Below are 16,389 nucleotides of genomic sequence, written 5' to 3'. Positions count from 1 at the left end.
AGCGAAGGGGCGGGAATGGGCGGGAATGGGCGGGCGACGTGCCCGCAGCCTCCCTCGCTCCTCCCCGGGGCTGTCAGAGCGGACCCCGCCCCCTCAGCCTTCCAATGGGCGCTCGGCCCCGCCCCGCCGCCTCCCGCTTCCGCCGCCGCGGCGCAGCGTCCTCTTTGCCGTGCAGCTTCCTTTGCCGGCATTTCCTCCCGGCTGTCTAGCTTCGGGGTTTCCTTGCGTTCTTTCCCTCAGGGTTCAGTCTTCCACCCTTGTCCTTTGTCCCACGGTCGCAGGGAACAGGTGCTGTGTTTAGGACCCAGTGGGTATGTTAAAAAATGTGCAGCCGGCTAAGAACAAGACTCAGGCAAGGGTGGCTGGGGGCGGGGGGAGGGGGACGGAGGCGAAAACCAGGCATGGGTTGGTCCGTGGTGCAAGGCTGGAATTTTAGGCCCCGCAGGGAACTTAGAGATCGGTTCAACCGCCGGATTTTAATCATATTTAAATTGAGGTCCAGAAAGGTGAGGTAGTTTGTCGAAGGTCACCCAGAAACTTGTGAGCAAGCAGGCCTTCAACACTGGTCGTCCGACCTGGTCTTGCACTTTTCATCCTATAATACTACGCAGATACACAAGTAGTGAAGGTCCTTGGCAGACTTCTTATTTTTCCTTACCCCTTACCCATTTTGCTTTGCTTCTCTACACTTGTTTTTTTTATATAGACTTTAAAGATTGGCACCTGAGCTAACAACTGTTGGCTGTCTTTTTTTTTTTGCTGCTTCTCACGAAAGCCCCCCAGTACCTAGTTGTATATTCTAGTTGTGAGTGCCTCTGGTTGTGCTGTGTGGGATGCTGCCTCAGCATGGCCTGATGAGTGGTGCCTTGTGGGCGCCCAGGGTCCAAACCGGGGAAACTTTGAGCAGCCAATGTGAAGCCCGTGAACTATAGACTATATTTTAGAGTAGTTTTAGGTTGACAGCAAGATTTAGAGGAGGGTCCAGAGATTTCCCGTATACTCTCTACCCCCATGCAAGCATAGCCTCCCCCATTACCAATATCCCCCACCAGAGTGGTACATTGTTACAGTTGGTGAACCTTCATTAACACATCATTATGACCCAAAGTCCATAGTTTACCTTAGGGTTCACTCTTGGTGTTATACATTTTATGGATTTAGACAAATATATAATGATATGTATCCACCATTATAGTATACAGAATAGTTTCACTGCCCTAAAAATCTGCTGTGTTCCACCTATTCATCCTTCTCCTCTAACCCCTGGCAACCACTCATCTTTTTACTGTCGCCATAGTTTTGACTTTTCCAGAATGTCATTTAGTTGGAGTTAGTATGTAACCTTTTCAGATTGACTTCTTTCACTTAGTATCATGCATTTGTTTCCTCTATGTCTCTTCAAGAGCTGTCAGATCATGCACTTATTTTTATACATCCAAAGAAATCATATCACAGCAGTGAGAAACCCTGTAACATAACCTGGGGGGAAAAAAGATGAATAAAGTTTTCTTTATGTCGTGTAGTGAAAAGGGCATGTGGTTAGAAGCATAGCTGAGCTCAAACTATTTACTAGTTGGGTGACCTTTAGGACAATTGATTAAGCTTCCTACTCATAATTTAATCATCTGGGAAATAAAAGGAGGCCTACGTCACAGAGGATTACAGGGGCTCATAAATAAGTTGTCCAACCAGTACCTAGCGAATAGTAGATGCTCAATAAATATTCTCTCCTATTTTCTACTATTAAAGAAAAGAAAAACAATAGCTTAAGCTATGATGGCTTAGTCCTTTCATCAGTCCTATGTGGTGACTAGTATTTTTATCTCCATTTTGCAGATGACGAAACTCACCAGAGACCTCATAGCTAAAGAATGGCCAGCCTGTGTTTTAAATCTAGGCAATCTGGACCCCAGAGCCGTCCAGCCTAAAGGTAATTTTTAGACTTAAATTGCAGTGGTAGAATTATAAGGGTCAAAAACAGACTAAAGAAGTATTATCAGCAAGATATATCTGTAGGGCTTTAAAGAATCATCCAATTAACTATTAGTGATGGTAACAGAAATGTTGAGAACAGTGTCAGAGAATTTGCATGGCAGAAGCCTTCATTTTTCCTGGATTCTTTATGAATATTTTGAGATCAACCACCGCTTCCCAAACATCTGCAAACAAGCAGCATAGATATATTACAGCCAGAGAAAAGAGTTTCAAAGGCAATCATACCATTAGCAGGAGAGTCAAGACATTCTTAAGAAGGCAGAAGCTTCCATTTCATGGATAAATAAGGCCCAGAATGCCAAAGACAGTGATGTAATGCTGGAAAATGGTGTAAAATAATATTATAAGCATTATTTCAACATCAAATAAAACAAATGATGAAACATGTCAGTTAAGGGCAGAACCACATCCAACCTCAGGGCTCCCAAAGACTCCTAAATGCAGATCAGAAGCTCTGATTCACTATCTAACAGACCTTGATGCTTCAGTTGGATTTTCCTCAGAGCTATATTCTTCAACATAGGCAAACGACATTCTCACAGAAGCAGTATTAAATCAGACCTTTTTTTTTTCTTAGAAGATTTAACCAGATCTTTAAAAGATTAGCAATAGACAGGAAACCAGTTAAGAATATTTAGGAAAGTTGTGGCCAAGAGTTTGGGTAAAGAAAGTTAGCCACTCCCTGCCCCCTCCGTCATTTGTTCCCAGAAAGGGGATTAGGTAGGGCTGCTCAGACCAATTTCATTGACATTTATAAAGAGGAACCAGACACGTAGGAACCAAGCCCCACGAAAGCAGAAGCTGGTGCTCAGAGGAGCAGCCCAGCCCTGCCCTTCCCCCAGAGGATAGAACTCAGGCAAACATTTACTTCCTCCCCTGCCAACTCAACAGTTCTCAGAAAGGAAATGGCAACCAAGTGCTTTCTCATTCACCAAAAGTAAAGACAGCCTTGAGAAACAAGATGGCATGGGCAATGCAGAAATCTTCAAACAAGGCCAGTCGATTTCCACTACCCCCAAATCACTCCTCAAGGCTGGTGGTTAATGCAAAGAGAAAAGGGATGCCTAGGATGACTGTTGCCACCCAGATAATCTTTTCTGATATGACCATTCAGTGAAATAAGCAGAGATCCATCACTCTGCCCAGCCAGTTAGGTCCTAATGATTATATATCTGATTCTTTACTATATTCACAAGATTGCTTCATGGTTTTCTTCCTTCTAAGACTGTTGCTCTTCAGGCCTTCCTCATTTTCATAGCCCAAACATAAACCTTTTTTGAGATGATGAGAGGTTCATGCTCAGAACCTCAACACCACTACTTCCATGTAAAGAAGATCTTGCTGGGGCTGGCCCCATGGCCAAGTGATTGGGTTCGCTGCTCTGCTTCGGTGGCCCAGGGTTTCGCCGGTTTGGATCCTGGGTGCAGACGTGGCGCCACTCGTTAGGCCACACTGCGGAGGCATCTCACATGCCACAACTAGAAGGACCCACAACTAAAATATACAACTATGTACTGGAGGGATTTGGGGAGAAAAAGCAGGAAAAAAAATTTAAAAACCAAAGAGAAGATCTTGCTTAGTAAGATCCAGTACAATACAGAGGGCATTCATAAGGTTCCAGTTATCTGGGTCCTCACTGATAAAGGTTTTCCTGTCAATTTTGCCTGCCTCCCTCTACCCATCCATGCTCACTCCAGGTCCTGGTTTCTGGCATCACAAAGGTCATTTTCACTTTCTTTGCACTATCCATCTATTTAAAATTTTTGCAACATCCATAAAACTGCTGGTCAAGTACTGTTTGATACTAGATGTTTTGTGTGGTGACACAATAAAAAAAATTAACAAGAACTACAGTGTTCTCACATTACAGAGGTAATCTACTTTGTAGCATAATTGGCAAGGTCAGAAAAAAAAACTTTTCTTAATCTTCTTAAAAAGATTTAACCAAAAGACTCATAAGTAATATTTAGTAATATTTGCAACAATAGCTGATGCAGGCTCGGTGAGTTGAGAGTTGAAAGAAAGATTTCTTGGACTCTCAAGATCTGGCAGTAGTGCTTTTTTATTCCAAGAATAGCCTGGAGTAGCATGGGGACAGGACCCATAGGCAGTGAAGAGCTTCTGGCATGGGCATAGGGACAGGACCCATGGGCAGTAAGAGCTGCAATGTGTTGAGGGTTAGAGCTAAATTTATAAGGCATAGGTATCTGAGTTATTTTTTTACGAGACAAAGGAAAGATCAGGAAAAAAATCGTTAAAATGGTATCAGTGCAGTTGGGGTCTGGTTATTGGGTGGTCCTATAACTTTAGATAACAATCAGACTGGATTAAGTCAGGACATCCTATGCTTCCAGAGGGTGATACAGATCAGCATGTAGGGCAGGATACCTTGGGCTTCTCTCCCTGGGGCAGCCGTGATCCTCATCAATAGCCCACAAATCATCCCTATAATGATGAATGCTAACGCACATTGAACATTTGCTCTGTGCCAGGCATTTTACACTTATAAACAGTTTGTACTTATTAATATATTACTCAATAATTAATATGTGCAAAGTGAATTTTCTCATTTTATAGTAAGTTATGAAGCTGGGGTTTAAAACCAACTGTCTGTTTCGTGCAGTAACTCTTTCTCCAAAACAGGTTATTTGTCCTAAAAAGTGCATTTCTTTGGTTATCTAAGTGAGTAACTGGACTTTTTGAAGGTTTGTAGTTCACGCTGGTAAGTGCAGTAACATCTGATCTGATGTCCCGTGTCTAATTGTGTGGGGACAGCTCAGTCTGCTTGTGAGGAACAACTGTGTGGTTTCCCTTGGGAAGATAGGTACCCCTAAATGAGTTGATTCAACTCAGCTACATTATCTTGTTAAGATCCTCGGCTCCTGTGTTCTTAAGTTTTTTTTCAAATGCACCATATGTGTAAATAGCTGCCTGAATTTGTTTATTCAACTGAAAAAACAAAATATTATTGGCAACTGAACTAACTCAAAACTAATAAAATTGTTTCTTTATTAGTAGAAGATTTATCTAATAGGAGTATATGTCATAGTCCTCATACTTAAAGGGATATTGTAGAGAATGCTACAAATCACGTGTACAGAGAGCATGAGAAGGCTTCTGTAGGATCAGAAGTCTTTTTCATACTGTAGGTCTGGATGCTTCAACAAGAGTTACTTGCTACTGTTTGCTGATGTTTCCCAGTGTCCGATGTTGCTATAGACAAATGTTTCTGACCGCCCAAAATTCATACGTTAAAATCTAATCCCCAATGTGTTGGTATTTGGAGGTGGGACCTCTGAGAGGTGATTAGCTGTGAAGGCAGAGCCGTCCTGAATGGGATTAATGCCCTTGTGAAAGAGACCCCAGGGAGTTCCCTCACCCCTTCCACCGTGGAGGACAGCACAAAGATGGACATCTGTGAACCAGGAAGTGGGCTCTCACCAGACACTGAATCTGCCAGTGCCTTAATCTTGGACTTCTCAGCCTCCAGAACTGTGAAGGATATATATTTCTCAATTTTTGCTGTTTATGAGCCACCCAGTTTATGGTGTTCTGTTATAGCAGCCCAAATTGACTAATACATATGTAAAAGTAAACAAACAAATAGTTTAAAAATCAGCTGTCCTGTTCCTTAACTTGCTCTAATTGGCCCTACAAGAAGTATGTGACAGTTCGCCCTAACATCACATCTGACACATGTTGGAGTGGAGGGCTCGATGACTCTTTATGGAATTTTGATTTATCTTAGTTTCTCTATAATAAAAGTAAATATCTTTTCTTATTTTAGAGCATTATAAAGCTCACAAATGTGTTCTCCTTTTGATGAGGATTTTTAGGCTGCCTAATCTTAAAACGATTTATGATGAGGATTTTTAGGCTGGTTACTTTTAAAACTGCAGATGAGAAGCAGGCTCCGAGGACTGGAATTTTGCTTGCCCTTTTGAGAGACATTTGCGTTTGTGAAGGAAGGGGGTATGAGCTTGTAGGGACCTGAAATTGGCCATCCCAAGATATGTCTCTTTGGCATCGGGATTGTTTTGGGCTGATTGCTTTTGATAAACTGGGACAGGGAGGGAAGCTCTGGGGAATGGAACTTGCCCTTGTTGGGACACATTTACATTTGTAACGTAAATCTCTATCTGTAAAAGGTGCCTCCCTCTCTGTACCAGGAAGAAGAAGAGAGATGACCTTATCACTAGAAACTCTTAATGGGGAAGGCAAGAACTTAAGTTGGTTGCTGTCTGGCAATCTCATGTAACTGATTTAGGGTGGTGGCTTCTGACCTTTACTTAATCCGATTTGATTCTTGTCCAAAAGTCATGGGATCACCCAACGACCAGACCCCACCTGCACTGATACCATTTTAACTTTTTTTCATGTTCTTTCCTTTGTCTTGTAAAGAAATGACTCACATACCCATGCCTTATAAAATTAGCCCTAACCCTCAACTCGGGGCAGCAGCAGGAGCTCTGACTGCCTGTGGGTCCTGTCCCCACGTACCAGCTCTGCCTGCCCATGGGTCCTGTCCCCATGCCAGCGGGGGCAGCAGCAGCGGCTCTGCCTGCCCATGGGCCCTGTCCCCATGCCAGCGGGGGTAGCAGAAGCGGCGGCAGCAGAAGCTCTGACTGCCCATGGGTCCTGTCCCCATGCTATTCTATTCTCTAAATAAAAGAGCACTACTGCCAGATCTTAAGAGTCTAAGAAATCTTTCTTTCGACTTCTCGGCTCACCAACCCCGCGTCACTTTCACACACATACATACACTAATAAATCACCAGGAAGAAACAGCAAATTCTTCCTACAAACCCCTAAATGAGAGCATTTCCCATGTGAACATAGGGGGTCCCAATTGGAAGCATGCTTCCACTTAAAGTGCTCTCACCCCTAGGGGCCGGCCCTGTGGCGCAGCAGTTAAGTGTGCATGTTCTGCTTTGGCGGCCCAGGGTTCCCCGGTTCGGATCCCATGCAGACATGGCACCACCTGGCACGCTATGCTGTGGTAGGCATCCCACATATAAAGTAGAGGAAGATGGGCATGGATGTTACCTCAGGGCCAGTCTTCCTCAGCAAAAAGAGCAGGATTGGCAGCAGTTAGCTCAGGGTAATCTTCCTCCAAAAAAAAAAAAAAAGTGCCCTCACCCCTTCATCTTGTATATGGAAAAAAACAGGCCCACAGATGTGAATAAGATTACCACCTACAGCCCCTAACGAATTAATGGATCTCAGTAATAATCATCATAGGCTACTAATAGCATGACAAGAAGAACAACCAGTCCAAACCAATTAAATCAGAATCTTTTAAGGTGGGACTCAGGCATCAATATATTAAAAAAACCCTCCAGTAATTACAACATGCAGTCAAGTCTGAGAACCACAGCAGGTTAGGAGAGGTTTTTTTTTTCAGACTATTTTCTTTGTTTTCCACATGCCTATTAATACTCTGGAACAGTATTTCCTTTGTAATAACTTGGGAAATCCTGCATTGAGATAAATTTCTGGATGTGAAATTACTGAGTATATAGTTAAGACTTCTGATATGTATTGTCAAATTACATTTTAGGAATTTTGAAGAGATTTACATTCCCACTTGCCCTTTGTATAGTTCTTAAACATAATCCATTAATTTAGTCAACAAATCTTTATGGAACAACTGCTATGTACCAGCACCAGGATGCATCAGTGAAAAGTAATACAGACAAAAATCTCTGAGTTCATAGAGCTTACATTCTAATGTGAGTAGACAGACAACGGACAAAATAAGTAAGTAAAAGTATATAGTATATTAGAGGGTGATGAGTTCTAAGGTGAAAAATGAATCAAGGGAGGGGATAGGGATTTAGCAGGAATGGTGGCAGAAAGTCAGGGAAGGTGATATCTGAGTGAAGAGACACAGGAGAGGAGGGAGCCATTGAAAAGGCCCAAGCTGACTGGCTCTTTCCAGGCACAGTAAGAAGGCTGCTGTAACTCAAGCAGAGTGAGCAAGGAGAGAACAAAGATGAGGATGGGGAGGAAGCATATCATCTATGAGGACTTTGGCTTTTACTTTGAGACAGGAATCTGTTGGAATGTTTTCAGCCAAGACGCCACATGCTAATCTGCCTTAACAGGATCACTGACTGCTGAGTGGAGAACAAAAGGAGCCAGGGAGGAAGCAGGACAATCAGTGAGGAGGTTACTGCATTAATCCACTTGAGATTGTGGTGGCTTGCACCAGGGTGGTAGCCGTGGTGAGGGTAAGATGTGATCGGCATCTGGATCTGTTTTGAAGATAGAGCCAACAGGTTCACCGTCTGGTTGGAAGTGGAGTATGAGAAAATGAGTCAAACAGGACTTTCAGACTTTTGGTTTGAGCAACTGGAAAGATGGAGTTGTCGTTCACTGAAATGGGGATGACCGCAAGTGGAACAGTTTTGGGGATGTGGAAAGATCCGGAGGGAGATTTTAGACATGAAAAACAGTGAGGCAGGAAGAACACAGTAAGGAGAGTGGTGGGCTGGATGTCAGGTGAATCGAATGTTTCTGGGAAGAAGGGGTGATTGTTGTGTCAAATGCTGCTGGTAGATCACGTGCTGATAGATCAGGTGAGATAAAATGGAGGGTTGATGGTTGGGTTTAGCATAAATGAAGGTCACTGGTGACCTTGACAAGTGTAGCTGCAGTGCAGTTGGGGAGGGTAAAAGCCTGAATGGACTGAGTTCAAGAGAGAATGGACATCAAACTATTGGAAATGACAAAGAAAATATATATAGCTCCTTCTAGGGGGATTGTTGCAAAGGGGAGCAGAGAAATGTGGCAATAACTTGAGGGGAAAGTGGGACAAAAAGATTTCTTTCTTTTTTTTGCTGAGGAAGACTGGCCCTGAGCTAACATCTGTGCCCATCTTCCTCTATTGTATATGTGGGATGCCTACCACAATATGGCTTGCCAAGTGGTGCCATGTCTGCATCCAGGATCTGAACCAGCAAACTCTGGGCTGTTGAAGCAGAACATGCACACTTAACCACTGCGCCACTGGGCCGGCCCCAAGAAGATTTCTTTTTAAGATGTGAAAATTAATATCATGACTGTAGGCTGAAGGGAATGGTTCAGTAGAGAGAGGGGGGAATGGCAATTTCTAGAGATATCCTTGTCCTTGAACAGGTGAGAGGGAGTGGGAGTTAGTCCCCTGTGAAGGGGTTCTTAGGAGCCTAGAAGGTTCTTCTGGAACAGGAGGGGAGATGCTAGTGAGTGGGATGATATGGCGGTGTAAGTATATGGAAATTCTCTTCTGATCGCTACTATTTCCTGAATGAAATAAGCAAGATTATCCATTTACAGTGAGGATGGGGAGGAGATGGAAGTTTGAAGTGTGAAGAGGAGCCTGGTGGCACAGCGGTTAAGGTCACACGTTCTGCTTCTCAGCCACCCGGGGTATACCGGTTCGGATCCTGGGTGTGGACATGGCACCACTTGGCAAAAGCCATGCTGTGGTAGGCGTCCCATGTATAAAGTACAGGAAGATGGGCACGGATGTTAGCTCAGGGCCAGTCTTCCTCAGCCAAAAGAGGAGGGTTGGCAGTAGTTAGCTCAGGGCTAATCTTCCTCAAAAAAAAAAAAAGAAGTGTGAAGAGGGTACAAAATAGTTGTCAGGGAACCAGGGAACGTGGGAGAGTGAATGAACTAGGGAAATGTATTACAATTTTAGAATAAGACTAAAGTCTCACTTGAAGGCCCTTTACAGTAAATAAGGTTAGACCAGCACACGTGGTTTTGTGTTTATCTTCAGACACACTCATCTGTGAAGGTTTCCGGCACAGACAAGGCTGAGAATCGGATTTAACCAGTATTGGAGTTTTGACAAGTGATAGTAACCCTATTTTTGCAACGTATGTTGTACAAATCTTTCCCAGTTTATAGTTTGCCTTTTCCTTTTATCTGTATTTTTTTTTAACTATACAAACTTTGTATTTTTACTTGGTCAAATCTATTATCTTTTCCCATGGTTTCTTGCATTGCTTTTTTGCTTGAGGGAGTCCTTCCTCAATAAGGGATGATAAAACTTTCTTCTATACCTTCTCCAATTTTTTATGGTTGAATTTTTAACTCTTTAATCTATTTGCATGTATGCTGTTATGCAAAGTTCTAATAAAATATTCATCAAAAAATTCTTTTTCCCCCACGTTAATTGTTAAAGAAACAATTCCTTACCCTTAGATTTACAATTTCTTTAAAATATATTATTATCTTTTCATATTTTATAAGCTCTAATTCCAAGTTATCATTCCTGGGTCACTGATTTATCTGTCTATTCTCAGTACTTAACATGCTTTAACTACTATATATTTATAATTCTTCAGCTTCTGAGGCACATACCAACCTCCAGCCCCCTTTTTATAAACTTTCTTTAATCATTCTTGCTTACTTATTTTTCTAGAAAATTTTGTCATGATTCAAAAAAAGACCCCTCTCAAAGTTTGTTTGGAATTGAAAGAAGCTTAAACATTAATTTGGGAAAAATCAATTTCTTTGTAATATTCAAGTTCCCCATTCAGTAACCATGCTATGATCTTCTATTCTGGTCTTTTAAATTTTATGGGATTGATTACTCATTCATGTTTTTATACCCTTTAAATTCCCCTTAGACATAGAGTTTTGCTTTTATTTTGGTTTTGCTAGAGTTATTCCTCAAGTGAATTCCCCAGAAAGAAAATCAGAAGGTAAATTTCTGATACTTTACATATCCAAAAATGTCTAATCTTTTTTCTCATGTACACATGATATTTTGAGCAGGTATAGGATCTTAAGATTGTAATCTTTTTCTCTTAATATTTATTGCTAAGTCCAATGGATAGAATTTTCCTGGAAACACTACTGTTAGAAGAAATAAATGGAAAACAACCTAAATGTCAAAAAAGAAGAGATTTATTAAATAAGTTAGCATACCATTAGTAGGGAAGTCTATAAACTATTTTTTTAATAAGGTAAATATACATGCATGATAAGGAAACAAATCTATGTGAAAACAGGAGGCTGCATAACAGTATGTATACTATGATTAGATTTTTGAAAAATAAAACCTACATGGATATATATTGGTCTATCTATTTTTGTATCTATATATCAGGAAGAACATGTATCAAATATTAACAAATCACTACAGGTATTAAGATTAATGTGTATGGAAGAACTTTCACAGTTTTAAAATTATGCCATATTACTAATTAACAGGTGTACAATTTTATGCAGCTAAGGTACACATTTACTTCCCCTTTATCGGCGCCTTTATTTCACTTTTCATACTTCTTCATGTACAAATACTGGGTTAGGTGCCTCTTCTAAGTATTCCCATGACGCACTGTACTTATTCCACTTATAGAACTTTTTACTTTAATATATAATTGCCCATTTGTCTTTTTTTTTCCAAGTAGACTGAAAAGTCAGGTCCTTTCTGTATTTCATCATTTTATGTTATGCCTTACAAAGTATCAGTTCAATAGCTATTAGTTGAAAGTGTCTGTTTCATTTGAAAGGGAATGTGTGTTATCTAGTTGTCTGGAAAGTAAAAGAGATAATGTTCAGAAGGTAGAAAAGAGAAGTCATACAGGTGGAGTGGAAAGTCCTGAGGATGAGCTGTGTCCACTGGTTGAGCAGCCAAACCACCATCGGAATGGTTCTCTTACCTGCGGTCAAGTAAGGCCCAAGGGAACAAGGCAGAGACTTGTGGGAGAAACTATACAAGAGCAGTAAGAAGGTAACTGGCCGTCTCTATGGGGGAATTCCACTTTAGGTAGGAGCCTATGATGTAAATGTCTTCCTCTGGTGACCTAGTAATTCACATATCCCACGTGGGTGGGATAACAGGAGTAGCATGGAACTTCTGAAGGGGAGGCTGGAAGGCAGATGTGACTGTAAAAGCAAGAGAAAGTGGGACTTGCTTACCAGGGTAAAGACTAAGCTGCCCCAAAAAAGAAACACCAAAAAGTATACATCTATGTGCAGAGGCTTAAATAACGTGGAAGTTCATTTCTTTCTCATGTTACCATCCCAAGGTGAGTGGTCCAGCTTGGCAGGGAGTCTCTACCTCACAAAGTCGCTCAAGGATCCAGAGTCCTTCCAGTTGTTGCTTCATTATTCCCCAAAATGATATCTTCATGCTCGTGGTCAAAGTTAGGTTGTGGGCACAGTGTTGCAATCTGTGGAAAGCGAAAAGGGAGGAACTCCAAGGCAAGTGGCTTATCTTTTAAGGTAGAGGTGACCCAGAAATTACATATAACTTCAACTTACACATTACTTCAGTTTACCTCCCATCAGCTAAAACTTAGCCACATAATCGCATCTAGCTGTGAAAAGAGGTTGAAGATCTAGTCTCTGGCTGAGTAGCCATCTGCTTAGTATAATCTCTGTTTCTGTGGAAGAAGGAAAGTATGGAGAAAAACTAGAGGGTTTTGCCATATAAAGAAATCAAATATTGGTTCATAACCTGACTGATAAAAGTTGCCTTGAAACTCTTAGGCTGTCACTGCTGGTCTAAGACTGCTAATGCTTGGGGCTGGCCCCGTGGCCGAGTGGTTGGGTTCACGCGCTCCGCTGCAGGCGGCCCAGTGTTTCGTTGGTTTGAATCCTGGGTGCGGACATGGCATCGCTCATCGGGCCACGCTGGGGCAGCGTCCCACATGCCACAACTAGAAGGACCCACAACAAAGAATGTACAACTATGTACTGTGGGGCTTTGGGGAGAAAAAGGAAAAAAAAAAATCTTAAAAAAAAAAAGACCACTAATGCTTGTACAGTGCAAAAACCAAGGACAATGGAGGGAATTTAAAGCTCAATGTATTCAATTTAAGGAATCATCCTTTATTATGAGATAATATGCTTCCTACTTTTTACGTTAAGATATCTTTGATGTTGTGATGATGATAGATAGCATTTTAAATGTCCTTTTTTTCTTTTTTAAATTAAAATAGGATATTGGCAACACTGCATCAGTATACCCACTCCCCAGTTTGTGTGTATGTTTTTTGAGATTTTACTCATTCTTGAAATCCTTATCTGGGACCAATGCTCCATATGACAGTCAAGCACAGAAGGTCAGCAGAGAGGCCAGTAATCCCTACTCCTCCCTCCACACTGAAGGTGGCATCTCTCCCCCAGGATGGGTTTCCTAAACTCTCCCCATGGACCCACCATCTTCTCTCTCTCCGTAGCCAGTTAGGTCCCTCTCCTCTGGACTCCCATAGTATTCTTCACATGGTTCCACCATAGCATTTAACATATTGCATTGTATTAAAAGTTAATGTCTCCCATTCACAACAACATGGATGGACCTTGAGGGTATTATCTTAAGTGAAATATCCAGATAGAGAAAGACAAACTCTGTATGACTCCACTCGTAGGTGGAAGTTAACATATAGACAAAGAGAACTGATTGGTGGTTACCAGGGGAAAGGGGGATGGGGGGAGGGCACAAAGGGTGAAGTGGTGCACCTACAACATGACTGACAATAATGTACAACTGAAATTTCACAAGGTTGTAAACTATCATAATCTTAATAAAAAGTTTAAAAACAAAAGTTAATGTCTCCCTCCTCCTACTTGAACATGAGCACCTCAAGAATAAGGACCATGTGCTCACTGAAGATATTGTTCTTTTCAATATGAAAACATCTGTATCACGTTGCTAGGACTGCTCCAACAAAGTACTGCACACTGGGTGGCTTAAACAACAGAAATTTATTTTCTCACAGTTGTAGAGTCTAGAAATCTAAGATCATATGTCTGACAGTTGGTGCTGGCTCTGCACTGGGGTGCTTCTGTTGCCTTCCACATGTGTTCCCATCTTCTGGTAAGCGATGCTGGGCTTCAGAGCTTGGTGATCTCAGGGTTCCAAGAGAGCAAGAGTGGAAGCTGCAAGGTCTCTTGTGGCTTAGACTCTGGGACTAGCACAACGTTACTTTTGTCACATTCTACTGGGCAAAGCCAGTCACAAGGCCAAACCAGACTCAAGGAGTGGAGAGAGAGCCTCTGCCTCTTGATGGGAGGTGTGGCAACATCACATACAAAGAAGCATGTGAATACAAGAAGATGTGATTCATTGAGGGCATTAGTATAGTGCATTTCCACAGCTGAAATTTCCTACAGGATAACATTCTGCTTGCCAACCTTCCAGCCATGCCCACAGCTTCCTTTCAACAAAGTGAATAGTTCATATGGTATCATGCTTTGTACTTTGTAACTCTGCCACCTGGCTTCGAGAAGTCGGACTGGAGATTAATGTGTGTATTAGTTAGGATTAGGGCCACCTTCAGATAAGAGAAAACCCCACTTGGCTGGGCTTAAACAAGATGGAAGTTTATAAAAGGATTCACTGTAGGTTTCTTTTAATATCCAAGTTCTCTAGTGCATTTCAAATGTAATTCACTTTCCAATAACAACAACAACAAAATAAAAAGATGGAAGTTTATTTCTGGCTCTTGTGAAAGTCCAGAGGTAGGTTCTTCAGGATTGGTATTGGCCTCCACATTATCTGGCCTCTTCTGTCTTACTGCTCCATTGACTGTACCTGCCATTCCCAAGGTTGCCTCATGATCCAAGATGGCTGCCAAAGCTCCAAGTATTACAGCCAATTTCACACAGCAGGAAGGAAAAAAAAGGAGTGGAAAATAGAACCCACTTTAATTAAAAATACTTCCTAGATGTTGCATGCTCAACTTCCACTTATATCCCATTGGCCTGCATTTAGTCACATAGCCACGCCTATCAGCACAAGGGATTGGAAAATGTACTCTTTCTTTCTGGTTGCCACATGCCCAGCCAAAAATCAGGAGTTCTATTACTACAGAAGAAGGAGAGAGCCGATATTGATGGACAATCAGCATTCTGCCACAGGGCTTGACCTAAAGGTAGACATGTGTGCACTGTCCATGGACATATAATGTGGCCTGGTATGGGAAGTATGCCCAACAGAGGCGTATTATTATTAATTTCCTCCTTCTGCAAACACAGTATTTACTGAGTCCTTTCTATGTGCTGAGCACTGTTCCAGCTACTAAAAATAGAGCAGTAAACAAAACAGACAAATTTCCTGCCTTCATTCAGTTATACTCTAATTGGGAAAGATAGGCAATAAACAAATAAACAATATAATGCAGAATAGTGATAAGTTTCATGAATAATTCATCTAGATAAAGGGATAGACAGCTAAGGCATGTGGGTGGGAGGGGATAGTTATTTCAGATAAGTGTCATATGAGCAGGGACAGGAATGAGGTGAGGAACAGCCACCCAGATATCTGGGAGAAAAGGCACAGGCAGAGGGAACAGTAAGTACAAAAGCCTTGAAGCAGGAGCATACTTAGAATGTTTGAGGAACAGCAAGGAATCTGGCATAACTAGAGCGGGGGCTGGGGAGAGATAGGAGATGAGGATGAAAAGATAGCCAGAGTTCAGGTCCTGATAAGGACCAGAAAGTGGACTGTGAGTAAGATGTTCTTTCTTCAGGAATCTGAAAGCAAAGTTGTGTCAGGGGTCCTTAAGATCATCCCCAGGTTCCGTGATTTGCTGGGGGACTCACAGAACTCAGCATTTAGTCATACTTAGGGCTATGACAGTGACAGGATACAGAGCAAAATCAGCAAAGGGAAAAGGTGCATAGGGCAAAGTCTAGAGGAACCCAGGTACAAGCCTTCCAAGAGTGCCCTCCCAGTGGAGTCACTCAGGAGGTGCTTAATTCCTTTAGCCACAGGATGTGACAACCAACCACTATGAAATGCTGTCTACCAGGAAAGCTCATTACAGACTCAGTGCCCAAGGTTTTTATTGAGTATTGATCACATGGGTACCCTCTTCCTGGCGCGCACCAAATTCCTAACCCCCCAAAGGAAAGCTAGTGTTTACTATAAGCCGTATTGTTTGTCCAAATCATATCGTTAGGCAGCATGAGGCATGCTTGTTTAGCAAATGGTCAGAACCCTTCTGAAACCTAAGTTCTCAGATACCAGTTAAGGGCCAACCTTCCAAGCAGGAGTTTCTAAGAATAGCAGTCTTGGGCCTGTTGTTAACTCTTTTCTGCACAAAAACAGAGAGAGATGCATGAAGTAAAGTGGAATATGAGCCAGGAAACTGAACAGAAACTAAGCAACTCCATGAGTTAGTAGAAGCAATGAGTAAATAGAATCCATGAAATAAATAAATTGAGGAGGAGCCAGAGGGCAGTAATAACGGCAGGAGGAAGAAACAGAGAAGAGAGAAGCCAAATCAAGTGAATGGAAGGGCATCTTGTGCAGGAAGAACGAATACCCTTCTATGTGACAACAAGCCCAGTATCCCTTTTGGGACATTAGAATTGCTGTATGATCCTGGAGACCAATGAACAATGATCTGGTTCTTCCTGAGGCCTGATTTTTCCATTAAAATGGTT

At 42.0% G+C, this 16,389-nt stretch overlaps 1 long non-coding RNA gene across 9 annotated transcripts in view; it reads left to right on the top strand.

Annotated features, from left to right (window-relative positions):
* The first annotated feature begins 60 nt into the window (after positions 1–60).
* The window catches only part of LOC139045137 (uncharacterized), an 85,511-nt gene continuing 69,182 nt past the window's right edge, over positions 61–16,389 (top strand). For all 9 annotated transcript variants that reach the window (XR_011502952.1, XR_011502951.1, XR_011502949.1 and 6 more), the window contains exons 1-2: positions 61–311; positions 1,837–1,930. This is a non-coding gene — a long non-coding RNA (uncharacterized lncRNA). The remainder of the gene's footprint in view (positions 312–1,836; positions 1,931–16,389) is intronic.

This window comes from Equus asinus, chromosome 4 (genome assembly GCF_041296235.1).
Source record: "Equus asinus isolate D_3611 breed Donkey chromosome 4, EquAss-T2T_v2, whole genome shotgun sequence".
In the NCBI taxonomy this organism is placed as follows: domain Eukaryota; kingdom Metazoa; phylum Chordata; class Mammalia; order Perissodactyla; family Equidae; genus Equus; species Equus asinus.
Note: the sequence above shows the minus strand (reverse complement) of the source record. Positions and strands in the feature narration are given on the sequence as shown.